This window comes from Marmota marmota, unplaced genomic scaffold, assembly GCF_001458135.2.
Source record: "Marmota marmota marmota unplaced genomic scaffold, marMar, whole genome shotgun sequence".
NCBI lineage: Eukaryota > Metazoa > Chordata > Mammalia > Rodentia > Sciuridae > Marmota > Marmota marmota.
Genome location: NW_025999962.1, coordinates 1173563 through 1199151, shown reverse-complemented (window position 1 = coordinate 1199151; position 25589 = coordinate 1173563). Strand labels below are relative to the sequence as shown.

The following is a 25589-nucleotide window of genomic DNA, read 5'->3' as shown; positions in this document are numbered from 1 at the left end:
ACCCTGTTATCTCCAGTCCACTAATCCGTATGCTGTAATCAGTGTGAGTCCTCGGAACAGGCACATTTTGAATGGATTAAGAGTAAATAAGATATTGCTTCACCATGACTCCTCTTCCAATGCCCCTCCTCCCCACGGGACCAGGTTTTGGCCATTGTCATTTCCTTCCCCTGGGGACCTTCTCTTAATGTGTATTAAGGGGTGGGCCTTCTGGTGGTGCTTCCTTCTAATTCTGTTTGTCTAAAATACACTCATTAATCCTTCATCACTTTTTATTTTAACTTTAAAAACTACCTTATTTATTTTTTACTCTATGCATTCCTTATTCTGGAGGGTGGGGCTCGTGATATTTCCGTGCATATGCTCGGGCTTCCCTTCCTCCTCCCCACCTCCCAGCCTGCACCATGCAGGCCGCAGCTATGGCTTCCCGAGCTTGAGAGAGCACACGGTGCGTGTCCTTGCGTCTGGTCCACCCTTCTCTGGTTCTATGACCTTATTGCAAATGGCAGGTTTCTGTTTGTCTTTATGGCTGAATGATTTTGTGTGTGCATATGCCACATTTTTTGGAGGATAATTTCTTTGAATATAGAATTATGGAATTTTAAAAATGTTAACACTTTAAGGGTTTCACTCCAGTCCCCGCCGGCTGGCCTGTTTTGATGAGAAGTCTGGAATTCCTGTCCTTGTTCCCGTGCGTGATGTGCCACATCTTACTCTGGCTTTTTCAAGTTTTTCTCCTGGTCTTTGGTTTGCTGATATCTGAGTCTCACATGAAGGTGGTGCCTGGTTGCAATTTTCTCTGTTTGAGATGCTGCTTGCTGTCCACTGGGCTTCCTGGGCCTGCTTTGTGCTGTGATGGTTATTCAGACTTCTCCCTTCTCTCTCTGTCTCCGCCCACTGGCGTTCAGCTGCGCACGTGCCACGCCTTGGGGGTTCAAACCTGGGTTCAAACCCGACCTCCAAAGTGATCTTATTTGGAGGTGGGAGGTGGTACAGTGACAGGGTGGGGTTCTCCTAAATGGGCTTCGTCTCTGTAAAGAGGTGCCCCTCCCACCACATGAGGACAACAGGGACACAGGAGTCACGGGCGCCATGATTGTGCCTCTGTGCCCCAGCTGTGCTGGTGAAGTGGTGGGACCCTGAGACTGTGGCCCTGGGAGTTGCTCTTCTCACACTGGCCCATGCCTGGTCCTTGGCCTGGTTGAGCTGACCACTTGAACATCCCTACATGTCTGTGGCTCTGGTGGCTTTTGCTCCAGGTGACAGATTGTGGTTTTGACCACCCAGATTCGTCCCTCAGTCAGATGTCTGGATAACAGCTCACCTGTGACCTCAACCCTCTAATAAGCCTAAGAAAGTCACCTGTCTTCAGTTTCTATATTGTTTTCTTCTTCCAGGGACAGGAATGAGGACTTCCTGGCCTTTGGCATAGCAGAACTGAAATCAGAAGCCCCTTGGCAGGACTTTGGAGGACCGAATGCATCAGTGCTCTGAAAACGTTTTGGAAATCGTGGACGGAACGTCAAGTCCATCATTAGGACTTTGCATGTTGATTTTTTGGATGATCACTTCTTAAGAACCCATCAGTCTCGATTCCTGAGCATGTCTGAGATGCGTGTGTATCCTGTGTGCCCCTCGCCCAGCTCCACTCAGCTGACCTGCAGAGCAGGTCTGATGCACAGGTGCCTGCTGTGGAGACAGCTGCGGCTCAAATGACCTGTGACCACAGCAGGTGCCACCTGTGTCATCCAGAGCAGGAGACACGAGAAATCGCCACGTGGCTGCCCAGGGCACTTCCATGAAATTGAGCAGATGTGGCCTCACTCGGAAATGCAGGAGACTGGTCAGGGGCAGGTGTGATGCTGGGCCTGCCTGTGAGCTGACCAAGCGGCCTGGGGCCTCTGCCGGTTTTACCAGCTGGTTTGTTCTCAGCTGAGTGTTGTAGTGTCATCCCTGTAGCTTGAGGGCCAGGGGCTGAGGATCAGACACCCACTCTCTACCTCCATTACCGAGGCCTTTCTGCTTTGCTGCCCCTGAGACAGGCACCTTTGTCTCCTGGGAACCCTCCCGGGACCTGATGATTTGGTGCGTATCCCTCGGCCCGTGCCAGCCCGGCCCCAGAACTGTTGGGAGATAGCCACAGCCACCACCTCTGGGTTCCCGGGTCTCTGCTTCTTTCCATCCTTTCTTCTCTCCCTGCTGCTCCAGACCTGGGTGACCACTGCGGCCAAGCCACACGGCAGGAACAGCCATGTTCCTCTGCCGCCCTGGGGCTAATTTGACCCCCATCCCCTTCCGTCATCTTGCTGCCCTGTCCTCTTCCTCCCTGACACAGCCTGCAAGCAGCACAGTTCAGAAGACGACCTCATTAGGAGTCAGGCAAACCGGGCTCCTTCCTCCTCCCTGTGTGACTCTGAGGAATCCGCACAACCTCTCTGAGCCCTTCATTCCTACCCCCAATGCCTAATCTCTAGAACTGAGGATGAGATCTTGATTCCTAGGGCTGTCACGAGGCTCAGACACATCAGCATGACGCCTGGTTGAGGGATCGGCGAGGGGCTAACACTAGAGCCTTCCATGGGCTCTGGCCTGTGCTTTGCTCCTCGCATCTGGTCTCCCAGGGGCCCCTGTGTGCACTTTCCCTCAGTGGCCAAAGCGACCTGCCACCTCTGCTCTATCTGGTGTTGAGTTCCAAGTGCTGGAAAGCCCCTCCCGACCCAAGGCCTCTCTCAAGACAATCAGTGGAGGCTGGTCTCTTCTTGGAGTCAAAACTCGCCCAGATTCTAAGGGAGGTGCCCTGCGTGCACCTGACACAATTGTCTCAAGTTTCTTGTATCTTGATTGAAGCCGCTTCCTTCCCCCTGAACTTCATTTCCATGATTGTGGAACGTGGGAGCACATTTCTGGGCCTCTCACGGCCTACATCAGGCGGGCGCTGCAGGAGACAGGTGGAGGGGCTGCGTGCGGAGCCACAGGCGAACCCTCCTGCAAACGCTTCCCCCTGGGCTGCAGGCCTCAGTGGCCTCCCTCGGTGCCTGACTCCCGGGGCCTTGTAGGCTGGACCCTGTGCCTCAGCTTCCCCCAACTAAGAGCCTCGGTCCCAGACACTTTCTTTGCTTGGAGCTCCTAAGGAAGGGGGATGGGATGCCCTGTGTGGAATTCTCCTTGGAAACTCTGCGGGTCCAGGAGACCAGGGCAGAGGTCCCCGCTATCCCCAGGGTCCCTCAGGGCCAGTGCCTGCTGCTCCTCTTCCTCCTGCTTCTCTGACACGCCCTCGCACAGCCTCCATCTGATGTCGGGGTGGCAGAGACGGGAAGCCAGAGAGGAGGGGACAGCGGCTGGACACCCGGGCTCGCTGTGGGTCTGGAGGTGCCTGGGGAGGCAGGACCCCAGCTTCTGGGGAGGGCATGTGGTGGCTCCCTGAGAGGATCCCGGGCATAGGTCCCCCAGCAAGTGCAGGAGTCCAGGGAGACTCCAGGTTCCTTGTACAGTGCGGTTACAGGATCAGCATTTAGCAAGTGTTTGTTGAACAAAAGAAGAGAAATTACATCCTGGAATTTTGAGAAATGCAGCCTTGGGGATGGTAATGAGCAGATAGCATAATTAAAACCAGATGCCAAGGAGATTTTAAAATGTCTCTGGGGACGACATTCCCATCATTTATCTGGTAAAAATTGCTCCCTGCTCCGTCTTGGAGCCAGCACTGGCTGGCACTGACAGCACGATCTAAAGAGCATTTAATTCCAGTGAAGCTCTTCCCACTTCCTGCTCGTGATCCAACTTGACTCTAGGCCAGTCGAGCTTGGCCCATCTGCTGCAGGCCTCCCTCGCCTGGTCCTGGACTCGCCGGGCAGCTGGGCTCCTTCTGGCCCTTGCAGGCCACCCTGGGGCTCAGAGAAGGTGGCCAGGAGCAGGCCTGCTGTCTCCGCTGCTTTACCTGTGGCTCTTCCTCCCAGTGGGCTCGGAGACCAGCTTGGAAGGTGGATGCCTCGGTCCAGGTGAGAGAGGACCCGGGCTGGTCAGATGGCAGCACCGGGCGGGCAGGGGTGGTGGTGGCTGGAGATAGTGCTGGAGGGAGGGGCCGGAACCTCTGACAGGGGCAGGGGACACTGGAGGAGGGGAAGCATGTGAGAGACAAAGGCGGGTGGGCCTGGCTGGACCACCAGGTGCCATGGCCCTTCTAAACCCAGGAAGGCGCACACAGGACTGGGAGGGAAGCCAGCGTCCCAGTTGGGAGCACCGGAATCTGAGGTGGGTGGCAGCCAGTGTCACAGAGCACCTGGACGGGCTCATTCTGGAGCCCAGGCCCCGGGGAGGCTTCAGAGAACCATCCAGGTGGGAGGGGCTTGAAGCCAGGGAACTGGGTGGAGCCTGACCACACGTGCTGAGGGACACGGCAGGGTCGGTTTCTCCCAAGAAGGAGCCCTCAGTGTGGACAGGAGGACGCGGGGGTCTGTGGTGTCCCAAAGTCAAGAGAACAGTTCCCAGAGGGGGAGGTGGACAGTCAAGGGCCTGAGGGCAGCTGAGAAAGAGTCCACGTGTGCGTCTCAGGGGCCGAGGGATCCTTCCCGTGGCCATAGGGCAGTGGCTGTAGTGGACAGTGGGAGCCAAAGCCAGAGTAGGTGGGTTTAGGAGAGAGCCAGCAGGAGGAGGGGACGCTGGCAGCAGGCAGGTAGGCGTTCTGCTGAGACACCTGACCGGAAGCGCAGGGGAGGGACGTGCTCAGGTGACTGGACCCCTCCTTAGCTTTGTAAGAGGGCACTCACTCCAGGCCGCCGCAAGGGAGGCTGGGTGACTTCAGAGCCAAGGTGCTGCTGTGGGCGGCTCTGTGCCTGGGAAGTAGGTGGGGGCTCCTCAGGAGGAGAACGGGGGGCGGGGGGAGACCCCTGTCGTCTCAGGAGGCTCGAGGTGTTGGGCTCAGGAGGTGGAGGTGGGTGAGGGTCATTCTGTACTCAGGAGGGGACATTTCCTGGTACACATTGGAACTGCTGGTGGCTCACCTGCCCATCTGACGAGAAGACTGAGGACAGCCGAGGCAGGGGGACCGAGATTCACAAGGGGTCTGTGATGAGGGTCCACAGGTCCCATCTGAGCCGAGTGCCACCAGGACACGGGGTGGTGGACTTGGAAGAACTGGGTGGGGCTGTCAGTCCAGCACAGCGTGGACTTGGCTTGGTGAGGTCACCTGGGGTGAGGCCAGGAGGCCGGGCACCAAGGCAGACCTCAGCCGAAATGAGGAGACAAGCGTGCAGGAGGGCAGGGGTCTCCCCAGGACCCTGGTCATCGGGGACAGCGAGGCGGATGTGGAGGCCCTGGGGACAAGGCAGGTTTTTGTCCTTAATAGACACTGGAGTGACCTGGATCTGTGGTGGGCAGCAGATGGGAAGACACACTGAAAAGTACTGAAAAAAGGAGGTGACAGCTGAAGTGTCAGAGACACAGTCCCCAGTCCCAGGCCCAGGTTCCCAGGGTGCATGTCAGGTACACGGGGGCCCCCGCAGGGTCTCAAGCCAGAAGAGGCCAGGGTCTCAAGTGGAGGGACAGGGCTGGGGACAGGGATGGCGGGGAGGGAAGAGGGTAGGTGGGCTCACTGCACACCACACAGCCACTGGTCACCGGCTCCTGCTGACCAGCTGCTGTGCTTTCTCAGGCAGAGCATGCCCTGGCCTCCGGGTGACTCCCTGCTCCCAGGGCCCCGTTCAGCACTGTCCTCCGTGCAGCCACCAACAGGGTCGTGGAGATGCCGAGTCGGTGTGGGACTCCCTGCCCCACATTCCTGCGGCTCCCATCCCCCGCGGGCAGGAGCGTGAACCCCTGGGCAGCCGCGCTCTGCACCCTCAGGCGCCTCCGCCGCTGTCTCCATCACTATCACTCAGCCCCTCTGGCCCCTGGACGATCCTTGTGGTCCCCAGCTGACCCCCACCCTAGTGTCCTTGGCTGAGTTGGGGCCTCTGCGGGAAACCTCCCCTCAGAAGGGACCTGACTCCTCACCTCATTCAGGTGTTTGTTCAAAGACTAGTTTTGCAATAAGATCTTTCCTGAATGCCCAGTGCAGCCCTGGTCCCCCACTCTGCCTCCTTCCTGGCCCTGCTGTCCCTAGTGCTCGTCATCTGGCACGGGGAATGTCCCTGATCTTTGCATCTGGCTTCCCTTAACCGCAGGCAGGGGGGCTTCCATCCTCCCTCCTCATTGTTCCATTCTTAGTGCTTTGGACGGAGACTGAGTGGAGACTCCATAAACATGTGTCCAAGGAAAACGCATGAATGTTTCTACTTATGATGATATTAATGACCACAAATTCGGCACCCTGGGCAACGCTGCCTTCGGGAAGTCAGAGGAGTTTATTTTGAGCTTAAATATGAACTAATTTTCTGTCTCCTGAACGTTGCACTGTTCTATGGTGATGATGGGCAGCGTTTCGCGGTGACTGTTGCATCCACCACCTTAGTTGGAACACTTGGAGCTTCTGGATTTTCATGCATGTATCTCTGCCTTCCTGATCTGTTAAAGAATGGAGAATTGTCGGCTGCTATTGGGTATCTGACACATTGTCTCTATTTCAACCTGATTTTTCCCTCACGGAGTTTGATTTCCCACTCTTTGGCACATAAAGGTTCATAACTGTCATTTCCTTGTATCGAAATGAGCAGTTAATCAATAAAACATTGCCTACTTTGTCCTGTTTAATTTTTCACTTGGTTTACGCTTTGTCCTGGGCACAGGCTGCCCCCGAGCGCTCCTTGAGTTCTGCTGGGAGCGGATCTGCCACCCCTTACGGTGCGTCTTGCTGGACCCTTGGCTTCAGTGACCTCGCTTGTGGATGCTGGGTGGGTTGGCTTTGAGTTCAGGTCCAGCTCAGGGGCCCTCAGCAGAACATTCAGGCCCTGGCACCTTTGGCTGCACAGGCGCTGGGCCGAGCCGTGTGGGTGCTTGTTCTTGAGCCTGTTTCCTGATCCCAGCTTCACCTGGCCCTGCCTGGCTGGGATTCCAAGGTTGCCTTCAGGGTGGACCCAGCTGGCCACCACTTAGGGGCAGTGTCGGGGCAGCTGAGCCTCCCTCTGGCCTGTCCAGCTTCCTGAGGCCCAGGTGGCCGCACTCTCCACTCCTCCCGAGTTGAGCTTCCAGTCTTCAGGCCAGTATTGCTCGATTCTGGGACAGGAGGAGCTCAGTGTTTGACACCTTCCCCGTGTGGGAGCAGAGGTGGTTCTGTACTAAGACCCAGGTGCTTTCCATGGTGCATTAGGAAACCCCAGAGGCAGCGTCTACCAAGCACTGGAGACTCACAGCACAGAGAGGGCCAGGAGGGGACGGCGGCAGCGGGGTGGCTGGGAGAGCGAAGGTCCAGGATCAGCGGTGCAGCCAGCACTGCAGTTAGTAGTGAGATGGTGTCAACCTCACAATTGCCAAGAGTGGGTTTTAAATACTCCCACCATGTAGAAACCGTGATATGTGATGCGTCGAGAGTATTGATTAGCTTAATTTAATCATTCCACAATGTGTGCATACATCATAACACCACTCACACAGCATCAATGCATATGATCGTTATCTGTCAAAACCTCAAATGTCTCACAACAGAAAAATGATGGTAAATGAAGTGATGGTATGTTCCTTAGCTTTCTTCAATCATTCCACATCGTGCACATAATACAATACATGTGCCAAATAAAAACACACTATTGTGACTTTATAATGTTTTCCTTAGTGCATTAGGGTTATATGTAACAGTGGGGCTCGTTCTGATTAATTCCTACATGCATGGAGAAAGTTTTCTCTGTTTTAAGCTCCATCCTTCCACCTTCTCTACCCCTGCACCTCCTGTTCCCTTCTTCTACTCTACTGGCTTCCTTCTATTGGTTTTTAAATCAGGGCTTGATGGATATGCCTGAAGGTGGAATTCACTGGGACATATTCATGAGTGCCCTTAGCACAATTTGGCCAGCTGGGCTGTACCCTGGGAGACTCCTCTTCCTGAAGCCCATTCCACCCTTCTCCTCCTGTCTCTTTGCTTCCTGATCCCACAATGAGCTGAACATCTTTGTTCCACTGGGCCTTTCCCCCAGGACGCCTCACCTTGGGCCCAGAGCACGGTGTTGGCCATCTATGAAGTGAAGCCACCAAAACCATGTTCCCCAAATAAACTCTTCTTCTAAGTTGTTCTTCTCAGGTGTTTTGGTCACAGCCACCCAGAGCTACTAAAACAGAAATCGGGAGGGGGACTGTTGCTGTGACTAACCAGACCATGTGGTGGAGGAGCCTTTGGAGCTGGCTGGCAGAAGGAATTTTGAAAAGTTTGAAAATGGAAGCTGGTAAAACTTAAAATGTTGTAAGCAGAGCTTGAGAGGTGATTCTGGTGACAGCTTAGAAGACCAGAATGGCCAGAGGAATGCAGAGTGTGCCCATGAGGTTTCAGAAGGAAATGAGGACTCTATTGAGAATTGGACTAGAGGCCACTTGTGCCTTGTTATGGCAGAGAACTCAACTACATTTTATCCATGTCCTGGGACTTTGGGTTATGCTCGATTTAGAGTTGATGAGCTAATTAATCTGGCAGAGGAAATTTCAAGGCAGCACAGCATTCAGGTGATGACAGAGATATGGCTGGCAGCTTTTAGCAAGGTTTACTGTGAAAATCCGAAACAGAAAGCAGAGCCGAAGGATTTTTAAAACTTGCAGGCTGGACAGAGAAGTGCATGTGAAGCTGGGGCCAAGAAAGTTGTGCTTGCTAAGGAGACTACGGTATCTGAAGAGATGCTAAGTGCTTCACAGAGTCGCTAGGAAAGATCACTTGAAGGCATCCCGGGAGTCGGCAAGACCACACGCACTGCCAGCCACAGGATAGAGACAAGACCGTTTCTTTGAGAAGAGGTCATGGAAACACCCTACTTGCACAGGGATGCCTAGGAAACTGCTTCCCATAGTGAGGCCTGCAGGCACCCCGAGGCCACCTCTGTGATTCCACGGGGCCCAGGTATGGAGCAAGCTGATGGCCGACCTTGGCATCCTTCAGGTGAGGCTGGTTCCCGAGGAGCCCAAAGTTAGGGGTCATGAATGTCCCCCCTGAGAATTCAAAGGAAGGCCAGAGAGGCCAGACCCAGCGGGGCAGTGCTGGATGGTGGTACCTGAGGCTGAAGGTGAGGCTGAAGCTTCCCTGGAGACCACAGGGGTTAAGAGATGCCAGTGGAGTGGACTGTTTGGGGTAAAGTGACATCGAGAGCTGTGGTCTGGTCACACACCCTCGTTTGAGTGGACTGGGTATTCATTGTAGGCAAGTGGGGCATGGCTGGAGGATTTAGGTGACTGGGGTGAGCCTTGGGAGGGGCATCTTCCCCGCAGCCGCTCCCCTTTCCTCTCTCTCTGCTTCCTGACCCTGCCGGGTCTGAGCAGCTCCCATCACGCCCCTTACCTTGGATGTCCTGCTCACCTGGGGCCAGAGCAATGGGGTCATCTACTGAGATCTCCGAAACCACGAGCCCCCAGTAGACTTCTCTTTCTCTAAGTCCTTCTTTTTAGGTATTTGAGTCACAGTGTCAAAAAACTGACTGAGACATCTCCTTCTATTTTTTTAGGATCCTCCCCCTATCTTCTTTGTTTATTTCTCTTTAGCTTCTGAAAAGGAGAAGAGACATTAGACTTTGTGGGTCTGGCTTATTTCACACAGCATCGTGTTCTCCAGTTCTATTCACTTACTGGTAAGTGCCTTAATGTCATTTTTTATGGTTAAGTAAAGTCCTATTGTGCATGTATACCACGCTTTCTTAATCCATTCCTCTATTGACAGGCGTGGATGGTTCCATATCTTGGCTCTTGTGAATTGTGCTGCTATAAACATTGATGCGCCTGTGTCAGTATAAAATGTTGATCTTAGTTCTTTTGGATAAATACCAAGGATAACTAAACAACCAGGTCATATGGTGGTTCCATTCCTAGTTCTCTGAATAATCTAGAGGGTTCACTAATGTGCAGTCCCACCAGCACTGTGCAAGCGGACCTTTTCTCCACAGCCTCCCCAGCATTTGCTCCTGTGTCTTGACAATTTTCATTCTGACTGAGGTGCGATGAAATAGTGTAGGTTTGATTTGTGTTTCCCTGAGTACTAGGGATGTTCAATAGTTTTTCATATATTTGTTGGCAATTTGTGTTTCTTCTTTTGAGAATTTCTGTTTATCCCCTTTTCCCATTTATTGTTTGGGTTGTTATTGTTTTTTGAGGTGAAGCTTTTCGAGTTCTTCATATATTCAGAATATTCATCCCCTGTCCGAGGAGCAGCTGGCAAAGAACTCCTCCCGTCCTCGTGGCTCTCTTTTCCTGCTCTGTTTTTCTCTGCTGTGCAGAAGATTTTAAATATGATACCATCTCACTTATTGCTTTCTAATTTTCTTTCTTGAGCTTTAGGGGTCTTGTGGAGGGAGCGGGTGCCTGCACCTGCATGATACAGTGCTGACTTGGTAACATCTATTCAAAAATTAAATGAGAAAAGGATAAAGGAGAGACCATAAAGACTGAGCAGAATTAAAACAAAATAGAACCATTAGACTATCTGGAAATAAATATTTAACATTTGAATGTAGAATCACCAATTTTGATTAAATAGAAGGCTCAAAGTTCATTTGAATGTAGCCTCAGTGAACTGCAAGGTAAATATCAAGAAATAATAAGCTGTGACACAGACAAGTGTGCACCACAGTTGAAGGGACTTGGGAACAGGCTGGGAAGTGGCACCTCTAACTGCAGTTCCAGAAAGAAAGGGAAAGATACGTGTGTGTGTGTGGTGGGGGGGTCAATATTCCAAAGGAACCACCAAGAGTTTTCCAGAACTCACGATGACGGCGCTCTCCACTGCGCCAGTCCCCCTCAAGCAAGGTGAAGGAAAGCCAAGCCATGCCTGGCCCGGCTCGGGGTGCTGCAGAGGAAGGGCAGAGGACGACGGTGCAGGGGATAGCGGTGAGAGGGGCACTGCCTTCCGAGGAGGGACGGTGACAGGGAGCCTCTGGCAAGACAGCCTCTGGCAGCCAGGGCTTCCCATGCACAGCGGCTGGCACACCTGGACACACTCGTCAGCTTCCCATATTCTCTCCTGGGCTTCTCCAGAGGGCGCTGAGAAGGGCGCTGGGGAGGAGGTGGCGGGACTGGCTCCCGGTACAGAGATGGGGCGTCCCACAGGAGCCTCTGCACTCTGGAGACAGCGCGTCCGCAGCACAGCGGGAGGTGAGTCTTAGGCCTAGAGGCTGTGATGGTCAGCGGGAGGCTGAAGGCACAGGAGGCCGAGAGGCCATGGGGCAAGTCCTTGGGCCCAAGGACTCGAGGACCTGGAGCTCTGGGGACCCAGGCTGGGAGTGTTCTGGCTGCAGGTGGACTTCTCCGTTCCGCCTGGAGCCCCGGCCAATGGGACGATGCCTCCTACAGGAGGCCAGGTCTTCCCCAGCAGGCCCGCGAACCCTCACTGATCTGCTCCGGAAACAGGAATGCCCGGGCCATCCCAGACATTCTGATCCAATGTCAAACACCTGGGGTCCCCTGAGCTAGAGGGGGACAGCTCTCTGCCTGATGAAGACGCAAAATATTCAGCAGAGTGACTGGTCAGCAGAGACGCTTGGCCTGCTAGCCAGCCCAGTCTCCCTTCCTGCCAAGTGGGTGCCCCAAATCCCCACCATGAGCTGCACTTCCACCAGGACTTGTAAGCTGCACTTTAGTTGCAGAAAAATGGGCCCCAAAGGGAAAGCTGGGGTTGAGACCTCTCTCTCTCTCTCTCTCTCTCTCTCTCACACACACACACACACACACACACACACACGCAAGAATCTGGGTAAGGTGGATCACACGTGTATTGTGTTCAATGAAGTAATAACTGTAATCTCAGGAGTCAAAACAGAAGGTGAAGCTAAAAGCTTAAAAATCTTAAAAATAGCTTTGCCGGGTGGTGTACGGGGAGAGAGAACTACATCAAAGCATTTATATGTAGTGCTTAAGAAGTGGTTAAAGATATTGATTAAATTTTGCTAAGCTCAAATTCAACTTAAAACTTGTGGAATGTCCACAAAGATATAAATAGAATGCGTAGTTGAAAACTAGGGGAAAACGTGGTGAAGAACTGCTTCAGACCCCACGTGGTTGCTGGTGAAGGACTCACCCTCCTCAAATACGGGATTCCTGAAAACTCACACAGACATCTGAAGATGGGCCTCACTGTACGCGACCCCCCGGGGGCAGACAAGCAGAGAGTCCTTAAGCTGTGGGCTTCGTTTCTGGGGTCTTCTCCGAGTTACTGTCCAGGAGAGAGCCCAGTGTGTGCAGTGATTTTGCTGAGTTGAAAAGGCAAAGATGGGTGATATGGCTGGGATCTGCAGAGATGATAGAGCTACGCAGGGAAAGAGACCAGAAACCTTCAGAGGGTCCCCGGGAGGTTGATGCTAAATGCTAAGCCACATGGACAAGAAACTCCCAGAGTATGTGAGGGAGATGTACGCCAAAGGTTTCCAGGCTCACAGAACTGGAGGTGTTCAAGTTCCAGCCAATTAAGGAACATTCCATCAACAGCGAGGTCCTTCAGTAGAATCCCCAGAAGGGACAAAATAGTGGGAATACTAACCCAGGGAAGGGGAATTCTAAACAACCCTAAGAAAGCTTACAACTAGACTCAAGAGGACAGGGCTCTTCTGTGTGTAAATCAACTTCTTTGAAGAACACCGTCCTACACTCGTTAAAGGGGGGCAACAAAAGCCAGGCCACAGCCAGGTAGCTTCACGATGGGCAGGTCCAGCAGCCACAGCGAACACATGGCACAGCGGGAGAGTGGGGAGTGGTGTGTGTCTGCGTGTGAATCAGTCCATTCTCATGAACTGCTGAAAGAGACCGAGGTGGAGGTGGGGCTCCTAGGGCAAGAGGCGGGAGGGAGTAAGAGGGAGAACAGGGAAGGGGGGAGTTAATAAGGAGACTTCAGAAAGTTGGCTGCATCTACAGCCAAAATCGGAAATTATTTCTATTTTTATGTAACAATAAATGCTTAGAAAAATGCAACTAAAATTATAGCAGTTTGTACCAAAAGGTACAGAGATGTCATTTATCAGTTGTGTATATAAGAAGGTTGCAGAGGAAAGTACTTAGTTGCAAACAAGGCCCTTTGAAAGGCAGCTCTGTCTATTCCCAGCCCAGAGCCAGAGCCAACTAGCTGTGAGTGCGCCATCTTAGAAGTGGATTCTCTGAGCCTGAGGCACACCTACGAATGCCCCATGAAGTAGAGGCAGCGTTCCTGAAGGCTGTCAAGCTGTGGTTTCCTGTGCGTGTGATGTTTTAAAGTACTAAGATTTGAAGTCTTTCTTAACAGAAGATGGTGGGAATTTGCTAAAACAGACACAATTACCAGTGGAATGGAATATAGACCCCAGAATATACTAAGATGGATAAGGCAGATCACATATGACAGTGATGGTGTTATACATCCACAGGAAGAACAAGGGGCTCCCACAAGTGCTGGGCCACTAATTACCCATGTGAAAAAGAAGGACCCTGTGTTCTTCCCTACCCAACAATCTGCTCCAAGCCAATTAAGGAATGTAATACGAAATACAAAGTTCATTTCACAGCTTCTGAAATAAATAGAGCCCGATGCTGTTACGATGTAGAGTAGAGAAGGGCTATTTATATCAGAAACAAGTGTAAAAAAATCACAAAACAAGAAGCAGATGATTCTGAGTACATCCAAATTAGAACCTTTCTGCATCCAAGACAACTTTATGAACGTGAAAATACAACCCACCAACTAGAAGGCAGTGTTTGGAATGTGTTCAACTGACAAAGTGGATTCTGTAGTTGACACTGGATGCCTAGGGCCCAGACTATATCAAGAATCCTCCAATTCAGTAAGAGAGAGAGAGAGAGAGAGAGAGAGAGAGAGAGAAAACAAAAAATGCTTTAAAAACTCAAAGAAATGCATTTAAAAACCAGGAAATAAAATCTAGAGATGAACAATAAAGGTATGACAAGATACCCAGGTTAGTTACCAGAAAGCCAAGAGCTGTTCCCAGCATGAGAAGGCTTTCCACAGCTTGCGGGTTGGTAGACACAGGAGGCTCTGACAGTGTAAGCACTGGCCAGGCTGTCCGTCTGTGGCACTGGGGCAGGAGCCGGCAGGACACGCTGACTCTGAGAACATCTGTCTCTCTAGCAGACCTGAAAACGTGCGCATCCTCTGACCCAGCAACCCCCCCTTATACAGAGTTGGGTGGATGAACACAAGAGTCAAAACAAAGAAAGTGAAGTGGCCCCCTCCCCACAGGAAAGTCCTAACAGGGTAATCTTCACCATGGCTGATTTTAGGACTGTCAGCAAAAGAGTCCCACGGAAGAGTTCAATGTAGATAAACCCCCCTATTTTCGTGTTGCCCTGTCTTACTTGGCCACTGGCTGGGAGGAAATCGGCCCTTCAAGTTTGTAGAAATGTGCGAACCAGGCCTCTGGCCTTGAGCTGGGCTTCACACAGATGTCTACATTTCTAAGAAAAGAGAAGTTACCCACTGGGCTCCTTGGTAACAGCTGGCAGGGGAGGAGAGAAAGGGGAGAAGAAGCTCTCCCCTTCCCAGGTGCTGTCCTTGGAGGGTGAACTTGCCCAGAACAGTGAAAGGAAAAGCTGCTTTTATGTGAACTTCTGCAGACTGTGAACTTCCGAGCCCCTCCCCTTATGTTCTGGGTATAAAACTCTGAAACTCCCTGAACTCAGGGTTCAGGGGATTAATTGATCACAGCAAAACCTGTACCCTCTGAGCCTGGCTGCAGCCAAATAAAATGGTTTCCTGCTGTCTTCGGTGCCTTGCCTCGTTAGTCCTTACAACAAAAGTGGTGATTCAAGCATCAGTGAGGACAGAGCTCAGATGACATGGCTCTGGCCAACAGAAGCCCTGAGTGGAGGGTTGAGGACCAGCAAATAGTTGCATGGTGCTCACTGGGCACAGTCCTCCACCCTGGGCACTGGGCTGGGTGGACTCGCATGTTCTTCACAGCAGGCCTGCGGGTGCACTTGGTCATCATCAGTATTATACCAAGGGGAAGGCCGGGGGCACAGAGTACTGAAGGTCTTGCCCAACGGCCACCTCTGTACCCGTGGAGGTGCTGGAATTTGAGCCCTGATCCCTGAGCTCCAGAGTCTACGCTCAGGCCTAACACAGCATGAGTTCTTTTCTAAGAGATTTCAACACAGGCAGAGGTGGCCCTTCATATGTGGCCAAACCATGGAAAGAAGCAAAGAAATTACTTGCATGGAACTCAAGTTAGCCTTAATCTCCAGGGGATGACCGGAGTCCCACATTTGGGCCTCTGTAGCTCTGGTTGTATTAGAGCTTTTCAACCGAGTGGTCAATCTCAGAGGCTCCTTCTGCTATTTAAAGATATTCTTTGAATTGAGCAGACACTGTGGCTGTGGTCAGAAGGTCTGTATCCTCTGCAGATTCCTGGGTTGAGCTCATCAATCACCAGTGTGATGGGTTGGGAGGTAGCTCCAGGAGGTGCCTAGAAGGTGTGAGAACAGGTCTCGGGTCCTTGCAGAAGAAGCCCAGGCAGTGTCTTGACCCTTACACCATGAGAGGACATGTAAGAAGGAGCTATCTGTGGGCAGGAAGTGGGTCCTTGCCAGATACCAAATCTGCACACCTTGACCTTGACTTTCCAGCCTCAGAACCAAGTGAGAAATAAGTCCCCATTGCTTGATTCACTCTGGATGGTGTTTTGCCACAGCAACCAGAAAGACTAAGTGCACATTTCCTGCACTCCTCACTGCGTGGTTCTCAAGCCTGAATGGAAGTTACTAAAATGAGAAGACCAACGTGCCTCCCTGGGTGATGCAGGCTCCTTCCAGCTCCCTGTCTACACTGAGATCCCTGGGGGATCCAGGCACCATGCAGATTCCACATCCCAAGGCTCTCTCTCTCCTTACAGTGTGCTCCGTGCTGGGTGCTCCTGGGGGACAGGTCCTGGAGGACGGGACCCGCTCTCCCTTCTTGTTCAGATGCTGGATCAAGTGGGGTCTGCATCCAGCCCAGCACTGTGAACAAGGTGGCTCTGGGTTGTTTGCTGTTAAAAGAATAAATCCTGCTCACCCTGGCCCTATGTGCTCCCAGAGCCGGGTGCGGCCCTGTGACACTGTGTCTGGATACTTAGGATGCTCAGTAGCCTTCCAGCTACTCAGAGGGAACCTGCTGAAGCCTCAGCTTGAGGGCCGCCTGGCCACGTGGTAACTGGGGTCCCTCTCCAGCTCGAAGTCCCCAGAGCCTCATCTCCCCCAGAGAAGGAGCTGGCCGAAGCCTGCCTGGGTGGGCAGGGCCAGAAGGGAAAGCCCTTGAGACTGGAGGAGGGAGGTGGGGGGACAGGTCCCAGGACGAGTGACCAGCTGGCTCACACCCAGGTGTTTCTGCAGCTGTCTCCCCTTCGGTGGAAGTGGACAATGGTGTCTAACTCCACTTCATTTAAGAAGATTTTGCAACATCTGTGCCCATTGTGTTGCACAAGGTCATTGAGCCACAGCCCTTGTTACCATTATTATTTTAGGTTAAACCACAAGAAACTGCTGGTACTCTAATATTTTTGCCATGCAAAGGCAGCGGTGTCACATGGCTCAAGTTGGCAGCACCTGTCCAGGGTGTGCAGGCTGCGCTTGCAGGTAGAATGTGCAGGAAGGGTCTGCAGGGTGGAGGGCTAGAGGCCCTGCAGGACAACACGTCCCAGTTTAAAATCCTGCTCCGAGACTCAGTGTCTACTTCACATTTTAATATTCCTACAATTACGATGTGTTTTGCCAACAAGCTTTACATGAAATGCCATGCTCCCTTTTTAACCAGAAAATCCATTTTTAAATTAATGATGCATCTCGCAATCCGTGATGTCTCCAATTCAATTTCAGGCTCAACACTGTGGTATGGAAATGATTCCAGAAAAGAAAAAAAAAAAAAACAAAAACCTGAGATGACATGCTTATCGTCTTACCCTAGTATTCTTGGCCCAAGTACCCCACATGAATTCCCTGAGGCCTTGGGGACACTGTAGAGGAAACAGGACACACCCACACGCCACCCTCCTCCAACCTGCAGCTACCAGCCCCAGAGGGAACCAGGGAATTATTTGAAGACCAGCAGAATGTAAATCTCTAATGTCCCCACATTTCAGAAGCCGAATGCAGCACAATTCCTTCCTTCTGTGAAGTCCTGGAAGGTGGCTTTGAAGGAAGCCCGGTTTATACTTCCTTATTCATGAGAGAGATTTAATTAACATACCTGGCACCTTGTCCCTCATCACAGGAACCCATCTAGACTTCCTTCCAGTGTCAAAAGCTGAGGAGCCGCCCGGCTGGGAAGCTCTGCTCTTGCTGGGGACTTCAGGATGCTCCTGGGACAGCAAGGCCGTCTGCGTGCAGTGGGACCATCTGGAAAAGGCTTTGGCAGGGTGACCCCAACCCAGTCTGCTGTCCATGCCTGCTGTCCAGACTCCCGCCGGGTGAGCCCTTGTGCTGATGTTTTATTCATAAACTATTATTTCTAATAGTTATCCTGGTGTTAGCCAAGCAGGGTTGGTAGCTGCCACCTTGTGTCCAGTTTCCCCTGTGTCCTTGTCTAGTGCTGAGATTGAATATGAAATCCGTGTTCATGGGGCTGTGTGGGCCTGAGGCTGAGCCGTCCAGCGCCGTGTGGAAAGAGTGGCCGTATGTGTTTCATGGTTGAAGACATTTATTTTGCAAAAAATTTCATCATCTGGGCTTTAAAAATAAAGGGCCTGTGTATGAGAATGAAGAGCTGCATTTCCGCATCTCAGAACGTTTGCTCACCATCCAGGCGAAAACCAGAGGGTGCGACATTCAGGAGGGGCAGCCAGGTCTTTAGAATCCTGGCCTCAAAGGTGAACCCGACCACGTGTCCACTCCTATCAGAGCAAGCTTGTTCAGTTGGATGGCTGTGCTTGTTTCTGATGTGACAGGTTCATCATCTAACCATCAGCTCTGGTGCACCTGTGAACGATGGAGCCATGGCCCTGGGCACGGGAGGGAATGATCTGGAATGTACTTAAATCATGTGCGTCTTACATCCATGTCATCAGATCCTAAAGACAACAAAAAAATCAGCTTTTAAAATGTGATTTTATTTAATAGTTAATAAAATCAACATTTGGGAAGATTATTGTGTCAAAGGTCTTCTGAGCTTACTGTGAAGGATATGGTGATTCTGTCAAATTTGAACAATGAAGAGAACCAGTTGCATTTGTAGGGAAATTTTAAATACAATTTTTGATGATACACAAAGCTACGATGATCACTTATTTTTCTAGACTTAGGCATTTGGAAGCTTAGAATTAATCGGGGTTCTTTTGCAATACCTCGTGGCATTCAGATTTTGATGTGATGCCAATTCAGAGGCTTACAAGTGTTTTCATACACGCCATCATGAGTCACGCGCGTGTGCCAACGCTAGCCTTTGCTTGTGACAAAGTAGAGAAGATGTGAAGAGCCAGACAGCACTTGCCTCCTGCTGCCCTCCACCAGATCCTAAAAGTGTTTGAGCCTCAAGCCCCACCCAGACTACCTAGCTCCCTGCACTCTGCCGGGAGCTAAACTTTTTGTGAAGGAATTCTCTACATTTCAGTTACATTTTGCTAAAAATTCTTCAAAGAATTCTACATATGAAGTTCTAAACAATAATTTGGGACTTAAAGACTTTAACAAATTGCTGTTAGTGAAATATTTATTTTTTTAAAACTAACAAGAAACTGATCATATGCCACAATGAAAGTTCAACGTTGAATGAAAGGTTTAATTTTGCAATTGTGCTGGAATTCATCTTGGACTTTATCAACTGGTGCGAAGAAGCTTTTGTTTTTTCAACACTTGACAGTAGAAAGTTTCAAGCAGTCAGAGAAGTTGAAAGAATTTTACAGAAAAGTATTGCACACCCACCGCATCCCCCTGGACGATTAACAATTTATTGAGCTTGATTCTTCCTGTCTATCAGTGTTTCCACTCATTCGCCGACACATCTTATTTTCGTTTTGATACATTTAGATGGAAGTTATAGATGTCAGCCCTTTTCATCCCTAAATATTTCAACATGCATATTAGTAACTCAAGTTGATACAGGTTTATCATTTTTTCAGTTTGAATTTGCAACTGTTAACACGATTTCCAGGTTGTGTTGGGTGAGCTTTGGAAACACTGCAAAGCGAGGACCAGAGAGAAGACCTCCCCTCTCCATTCCTGCTTGCCATTTCACTGCCAGGCCACGTGGCTTGACTTAGGTCACCATGGGTCAGTCTGCTGGAGGACCTGGTGACGTGGACCCACCGGGTGTGCACGTTTTGGCCTAAGGGTTTCTCTTGCTCAGCATGGTGCCTTGGGGACACTCTTTCCATCGCTGCCTGAGCCACAGTAGCTGCCATCCTCCTTCCACTGCCCCCTGCCGGACACGTCTTGCAGTTGGGTTACTGGGAGGACAGCTCTTGGAGCACCTTGGGCAGCTCTTTTTGCCCACATCTGACTTTGTCGCCTGGGCATGTGCTTGTTCTAGAAGAAACTGTCCCATATTTTCCCAAGTGGCCCCAGCATTCTAAAACGTCACCCCAAGTGTCTGAATGCCGGCTGACACAACCTCCCCAACGCTAGGCACCATCGGGGGTTCAGTCTCAGTTACTCTCCTTGCTGGCCCACGATATCCTGCTGAGGTTGGAATCCATTTCCCCTGGGGACCTCCAACGTCCAACACCTGCTCATCTGCTCATGTGTTTGCTGGCCGTTTGCCTCTCTTCCTTAAACTATTTGGCTTGTTCCCAAAGGGGTTGTTTGCTTATTTGCCAACGAGTTTAAGGGGTTTTAGTAAAATTCCTTGGCAGAAGCACAGTTTGGAACTACTTCTTGAGATCTGGGCTGTGGCCATTCACGTCATGGGTGCTGTCTTGTACCGAGAACGTGTACCTTCAGTGCCATCACACTGATTATTTATTATTATTTATTCTTTTATGGGTGTTGCTCCTGTGGGAGGTTCCACTCCACCCTCAGTCCTGCAGACGCCCTTCCCTGCTGCCTCCAGGCCTCACCTTCAGCCCACCGCGGGGCTGAGCTGCAGGCCTTGGTGCCCAGCACCGTCTGCGGGGACTACGCTTCCCCTGGGCTGCATCCTCTGGTGCTTTAATCAGTGAGTCAGGCTCGAGGGCCCCTGTTTCAATGATTGGTTTTCCTGTTCTCCTCTCAGCTTCCTGCTGTAGCTTTGGGGTAGATTTTTAAGGGCTGTAGCTTACTAACTAGATCAATTTTTCTATTTGAGTTGTTTCCATGTCTTCCTAGAGTTTCAAACCCATGTGTCAAATTCTACAAAAATTACTTGTGGGGTTGTTTTTAGGGATGGCAGAGTCAGAACATCAGCTGAGGGAGATGTGATTTTGTACAAACGGCCCGAGTCCTCCATCTGTGAGCAGGTGCAGTCCCGGTGGGTGACCTCGTGGGCGGCTGTATTGTTTCCGGTGGCGTCCTCGGGTGGTGGAGCGTTGACATGAAGGTCCTCACCAGGATGCCCACCTCCTTGCCCTGCCCACTGCTCTGTGGCACTGTCCCCCTTCTACAGCCCACAGTTACATCCTGGCTTCTTTTCATGAAGGTCACTGCCAGCCAATGAGACCTTTCATCTTCAGACGGAGGGTTGAGCTCACCAATCCCCCGCGTCTTCCTCTCCTCTTTATTACTGATCCCGATTCTTGGTTATTTTTTATTCCCACTTCACTTGGGCTAACTTTCTATTTTCAGCTTCCAAAGAGGAAAGTGACGTCATGGAACCTGCACCACCAGGACTCTCAGATGTGAGCACTAAATGCCGAGGTGGCACGGCTTCGACCAGGCCCTGCAGATTTTTAATTATATCCTGTAAATTTTTAATGCATTTTCATGAACACTCTGGTCAAGAGAGCCCCTCCTGTGAGTGTGGACCCACTGCTGTTCAGGAGCCGGCTGGGTCAGGCCCCCTCGCGGGCGGTCCAGATGCGCCTGTGCCGGCTCCTGCCTTGCTTCAGTCCTGGTCAGAGAACACCCGGGTTCCGACAGTCATTCAGCTTTAGTGACACTGGAGCTGTGGCCCCGTGTGTGGTCAGTGCTGGGGACTCCCTGGCGTGTGTGCTGGGAGAGGACACGGCTCTGATGTCACTGGGCAGTGCTCTGGATGTCCGTTGGGAAAGGCGATTGATGCTGTAGTTCGGGTCACCCGCATAGTTCTGATCTTCTGCCATTGCTCTAAAACCCTACCCATGCCGTCAGCTCCCACACTCTGTTCAGTGTCGATTCTGTGCCGCTCGGTCTGGGACACCCAAGCCTGGCAACCATGCAAGTGGACGTGCCTTTGGCATTCGGTGGGTTTGCTCTCACCTGTACCGCATCTGCCTGTGATGTGATAAATATCCACGTATTTTATCAGTTATAAACTTCATGATACAATACTCTAAGCTTTATTTTAAATCACCATTTGAATTTCAAAGAAAGAGGAAAATAGAGCCTTCTGTATTTTTTCACCTATTTCTCTTTAGTTTGTACTAAAGATTTGAGTTTCTATTTTGTATTATTTCTATTTAGCCCAAAGAACTTATAGCAGTGTATACTTAGGAAAACATGCAGGTTGACACTCTGGAAAGCAGTAGGAGATTCCTCAGAAAACTTGGAATGGAACCACCTTTTGATCCAGTTATCCCACTCTTTGGTGTATACCCAGAGGACTTAAAATCAGCATAGTATATTTATGTGTCCATATCAATGTTCATAGTAGCTCCATTCACAGTAGCTAAGCTATGCAAGGAACCTGAGTGCCCTTCAACAGATGAATGAATAAAGAAAATATGGTACACATTCACAATGGAATATGGCTGAATATTTCTCAGCCATAAAGAATGAAATTAGGGCATTTTCCCATAAATTCATGGAACTGGAGACTATCATGCTAAGGGAAATAATCCAATCCCCCAAAACCAAAGGCTGAATGTTCTCTCTGATATGCAGATGCTGACTCACAATAGGCAGGGTGTCAGGGAGGAAAGACTGGAGGTTCACTTAATTAGACAGGGGAACTGGGATAAGAGGCTGATGGGAATGAGAAAGACAGTAGAATGAGTGGGACATGGCTTTCCTGTGTTCATATATGTACACACCACCAGTGAAACTCCACATCATGTGTGGTCACAAGAATGGGAAGTTGTACTTCATGTATGTCTGATGTGTCAAAATAGATTCCATTGTCATATAAAACTAAAAGAACAAATAAAAAAATCACATACACATAGAGACACACACACACACACACACACAAAGAAAATATGCAGGCTGAGACATTTTCACATGTTAGTAAGATGTTACACATGATAATATCCACATTTAGCAGAAATTGATCTGGGCTCATCAGGCATTTCACATAGACAGGAAATATTTTCTCATAAAAATATTTGGTATAAAGCAAAGGGTCATAGGAATGTCTCATCATTTTTTTCAATTTATAAAAATGTTTGGTCACTATTTGGAAAATTTTAAGTTAAAGCCATGTTAAAAGTGTATTCTTTATCAAGGAAAACATTCACCCTTTGGTTTTTTGGGGATTGGCTTATCTCATTTAGCACGATATTCTCTATCTCCATCCATTTACCAGAAAATATCATAATTTCATTCTTCTTTAAAACTTAGTAATATTCCATTGAGTATACATGCCACATTTTCTTTATTCATTTATCTATTGAAGGGCACCTAGGTTGGTTCCATAGTTTAATTATTGTGAATGGAGCCACTGTAAACATGGATGTGGCTGCATCACTGAAGTAGGCTGATTTTAATTCCTTTGGGTATAAGCTGAGAAGTGGGCTAGCTGGGTCTCATGATGGTTCCATTCCAAGTTTTCTGAGGAATCTCCCTACTGCTTCCAATAGCAGTGGTACCAATTTGCAGCCCCACAAGCAATGTGTAAGTGTTTTCCCCACATCCTCGCCAATACTTGTTGTTGCCTGTATTCTTGATAATTGCCATTTTGACAGGAGTGAGATGCAATCTTAGAGTAGCTGTGGTTTGCATTTCTCTAATTGCTCTACATTTATGACTGCATGGCCCGTGTGATTCTACAATGTGTACAATCAGAAAAGGGAGAAATTATACCCATTTATGTTTGAGATATCAAAGTGCACAAATGCATTCTATTATCATGTATAACTAATTAAAACAAATTTAAAAAGAAGAACAAGTAGGGGCTGTGGCTGTGGCTCAGTGGCAGAGCGCTTGTCTGGCACATGTGAAGCACTGGGTTCGATCCTCAGTGACCACATAAAAATAAATAAATAAAGATATTTAAAAAAGAAAAAGCACATTCTTTAGAAAAATAGCAGTGACATTAATTTTGACCTAGATATGGCTAAGAATGAGCCTGAGGGACTGGACATGGGCCAGACTTAGCTATTAAGTTGCTTTGGTCAGTAGTATGATCAGTATGCAGAAAAAAATCTAAATCACGCATTAATGAACATGAACATCTGCTATTTTGGGAGTAAATCTTTTTTTTAAAGTTAACTTGGAAGAGGATTATTTTATAGGCCTATCAATACAACAAGACCAGTGACCGTGGGCACACGTGCGTGGACATGTGTCGAGACAGGTCATCTTTTTTATAACTCTCTGGTGCTCCCTGCAGTTTTCTCAAATGTGTCCAGTGTCACTGATAAGATGTGGTCACCCCACCTTTAAGGTTTGGGGTGGTGCAGGAGCTGCAGTATCTCTGCCTGCTGCTACAGACCACTGCCCGCCTGTTTCACCAAGTGGTGGTCTGTTCTGTGCTTGGGTAGGCCAGGGCCCTGGGACTGCAGACTGGGGGCCGTGGGGTCACCCTGGCACCCTTGATGAAGGTCAGTGACATGTCCCACTGCCCAGCACTGAGACTGGGCCAGAGCCCCCAGGAGGCACCTCCCCGGGGACAGATGCCCAGCAGGCCCAACCCTGGTGGGTGACCCTATGGGAGAAGGCTTTCCCTGGGCATCGGCTTCCCCTTGCTCCAACCTGGCAAGCTCCAGAAGTGCCGCTGTGGGCATGGTGCCTGCGCCTGGTGAGCAGGCAGTGGCCCAGAGCACTGACCTCAGACCTGCCCAGGGTGGGCGGAGAGCCCTTGCCAGGGGAGCGACTGGTCTTGGGCCTGGGGTCCGCAGGCAGCTGTGTTCTTGTCACTTCTCCTTGGAGAGCAGGCGTGAGGATGAAGAGCCGGAAGCCGGCCCCACTGGGGGCCCTCCTGTCACAGGTCCCCAATGCCGAGTTCTTATGTCTCTCTTTCTCCTTGAAACATCTGTTGATATTTATTTTCATTTAAAAAAATAATAGGTTTTATTTGATCCTTTTTTTGAGCAGTTTTAGGTTCATAGAAGATTGGGCAGAGGGTCCTGAGGTTCCCATGTAGCCCCCAGACTTCCCTCCAAGGTTAACATCTTGCACGAGGGGACCCCTTGCTCTTGAGAGCCAGGACTCAGGTGCAGAGGTGGAAAGTCACACCACAGGGGACGGTGTGCACAGCAAGTCATGGAGAGGGCGTGGGCACCCTGGGAGGAGGAGAGTGGGGACACCCTCCAGGCCGAGGCTTGACAAAAGAGAAGGTGGCCGCCCCCTGCACCCCCCAGAAGGTAGTGGCAGCTCCGTCTGCACATTGACCAGCACCACCCTCCACCACGTGGTCTCAACAGCGACAGCACCTGCCATGTCACAAGCACTAGGTGGGACCGGCTCTGGAGTGGCTGGTGCCTGTCACCCTCACTATCACTGCCGAAGAGGCTGGTGTGGCATCTCATTTTGGGGTGGGAAATGGGAAGCGCAGAGGGAGCGAGCGACATGCCCCAGGTCACCCAGCAGATGGGATGCACGTGAGCCTCCCACGGCCCGCGACCGCGAGTGCTGGTCCCATAGTGGCAGCACGGTCCCCTGGCTCACGCGTGTCAGCACACACATCCCAGGGGGACTGGCGGCCCGTGTGCAAGCTGTTCAAAAGTGGAATTAAATAAAGAAAGCAGTCGGGCAACGTTGTCACGGACGGTACCTAGCTCCATTCTGCTGGGGAAACCCCACGGGGTGCCTGTTAGGGGCTGGGCTGCTCGGGGTTGAGCTGCCCGCAGCGAACAGGGACACTTCACAGGGAGCCGGGCTGCGCAGGGCCCTGCAGACAGGAGCGGGTGTTGCAGCCAGGACTGGTCAGTTTGCGTCTTGGAGACAGGCAGTTGGCTTAGCTGAGCTGTTTGTGCCTCCCACGGTGCTGGAGGAGCAAATGGCCATTCAGTTTCCTAAGAACGGGGTCAAGAGCCCGCCCTTCCCCTGGGTGGGAGTGGTGGCTGGCCCCTGCCCAGGACACGGAAGCCTCTGGAATCCACGGAGTGCTACGCGGATGGGAGTCCCGCTGCTCTGCGGTGCCCCCTGCCTGTGGCTCCCAGGAAGGGTGCTGGCGGGACCTTGGCCTTCCTGAGCGCCACAGCGTGACCTGCACCCACGCACACACAAGGCCGCGGGCTGTCTTCTCCCCAGGATTCGGCTCTGACGCTGATGGATGGTTTTGTGGCATTGTCGGGGGCGGGGGGGGGGGGGGG

General features: G+C 50.9%; 1 long non-coding RNA gene across 1 annotated transcript; it reads left to right on the top strand.

Moving 5' to 3' along the window:
• The first annotated feature begins 3825 nt into the window (after nucleotides 1–3825).
• LOC125616768 lies at nucleotides 3826–6675 on the top strand. Its single transcript, XR_007347506.1, has 3 exons — nucleotides 3826–3998; nucleotides 5345–5481; nucleotides 5651–6675. It is a non-coding gene; the product is annotated as an uncharacterized LOC125616768 (long non-coding RNA).
• Nucleotides 6676–25589: the final 18914 nt, after the last annotated feature.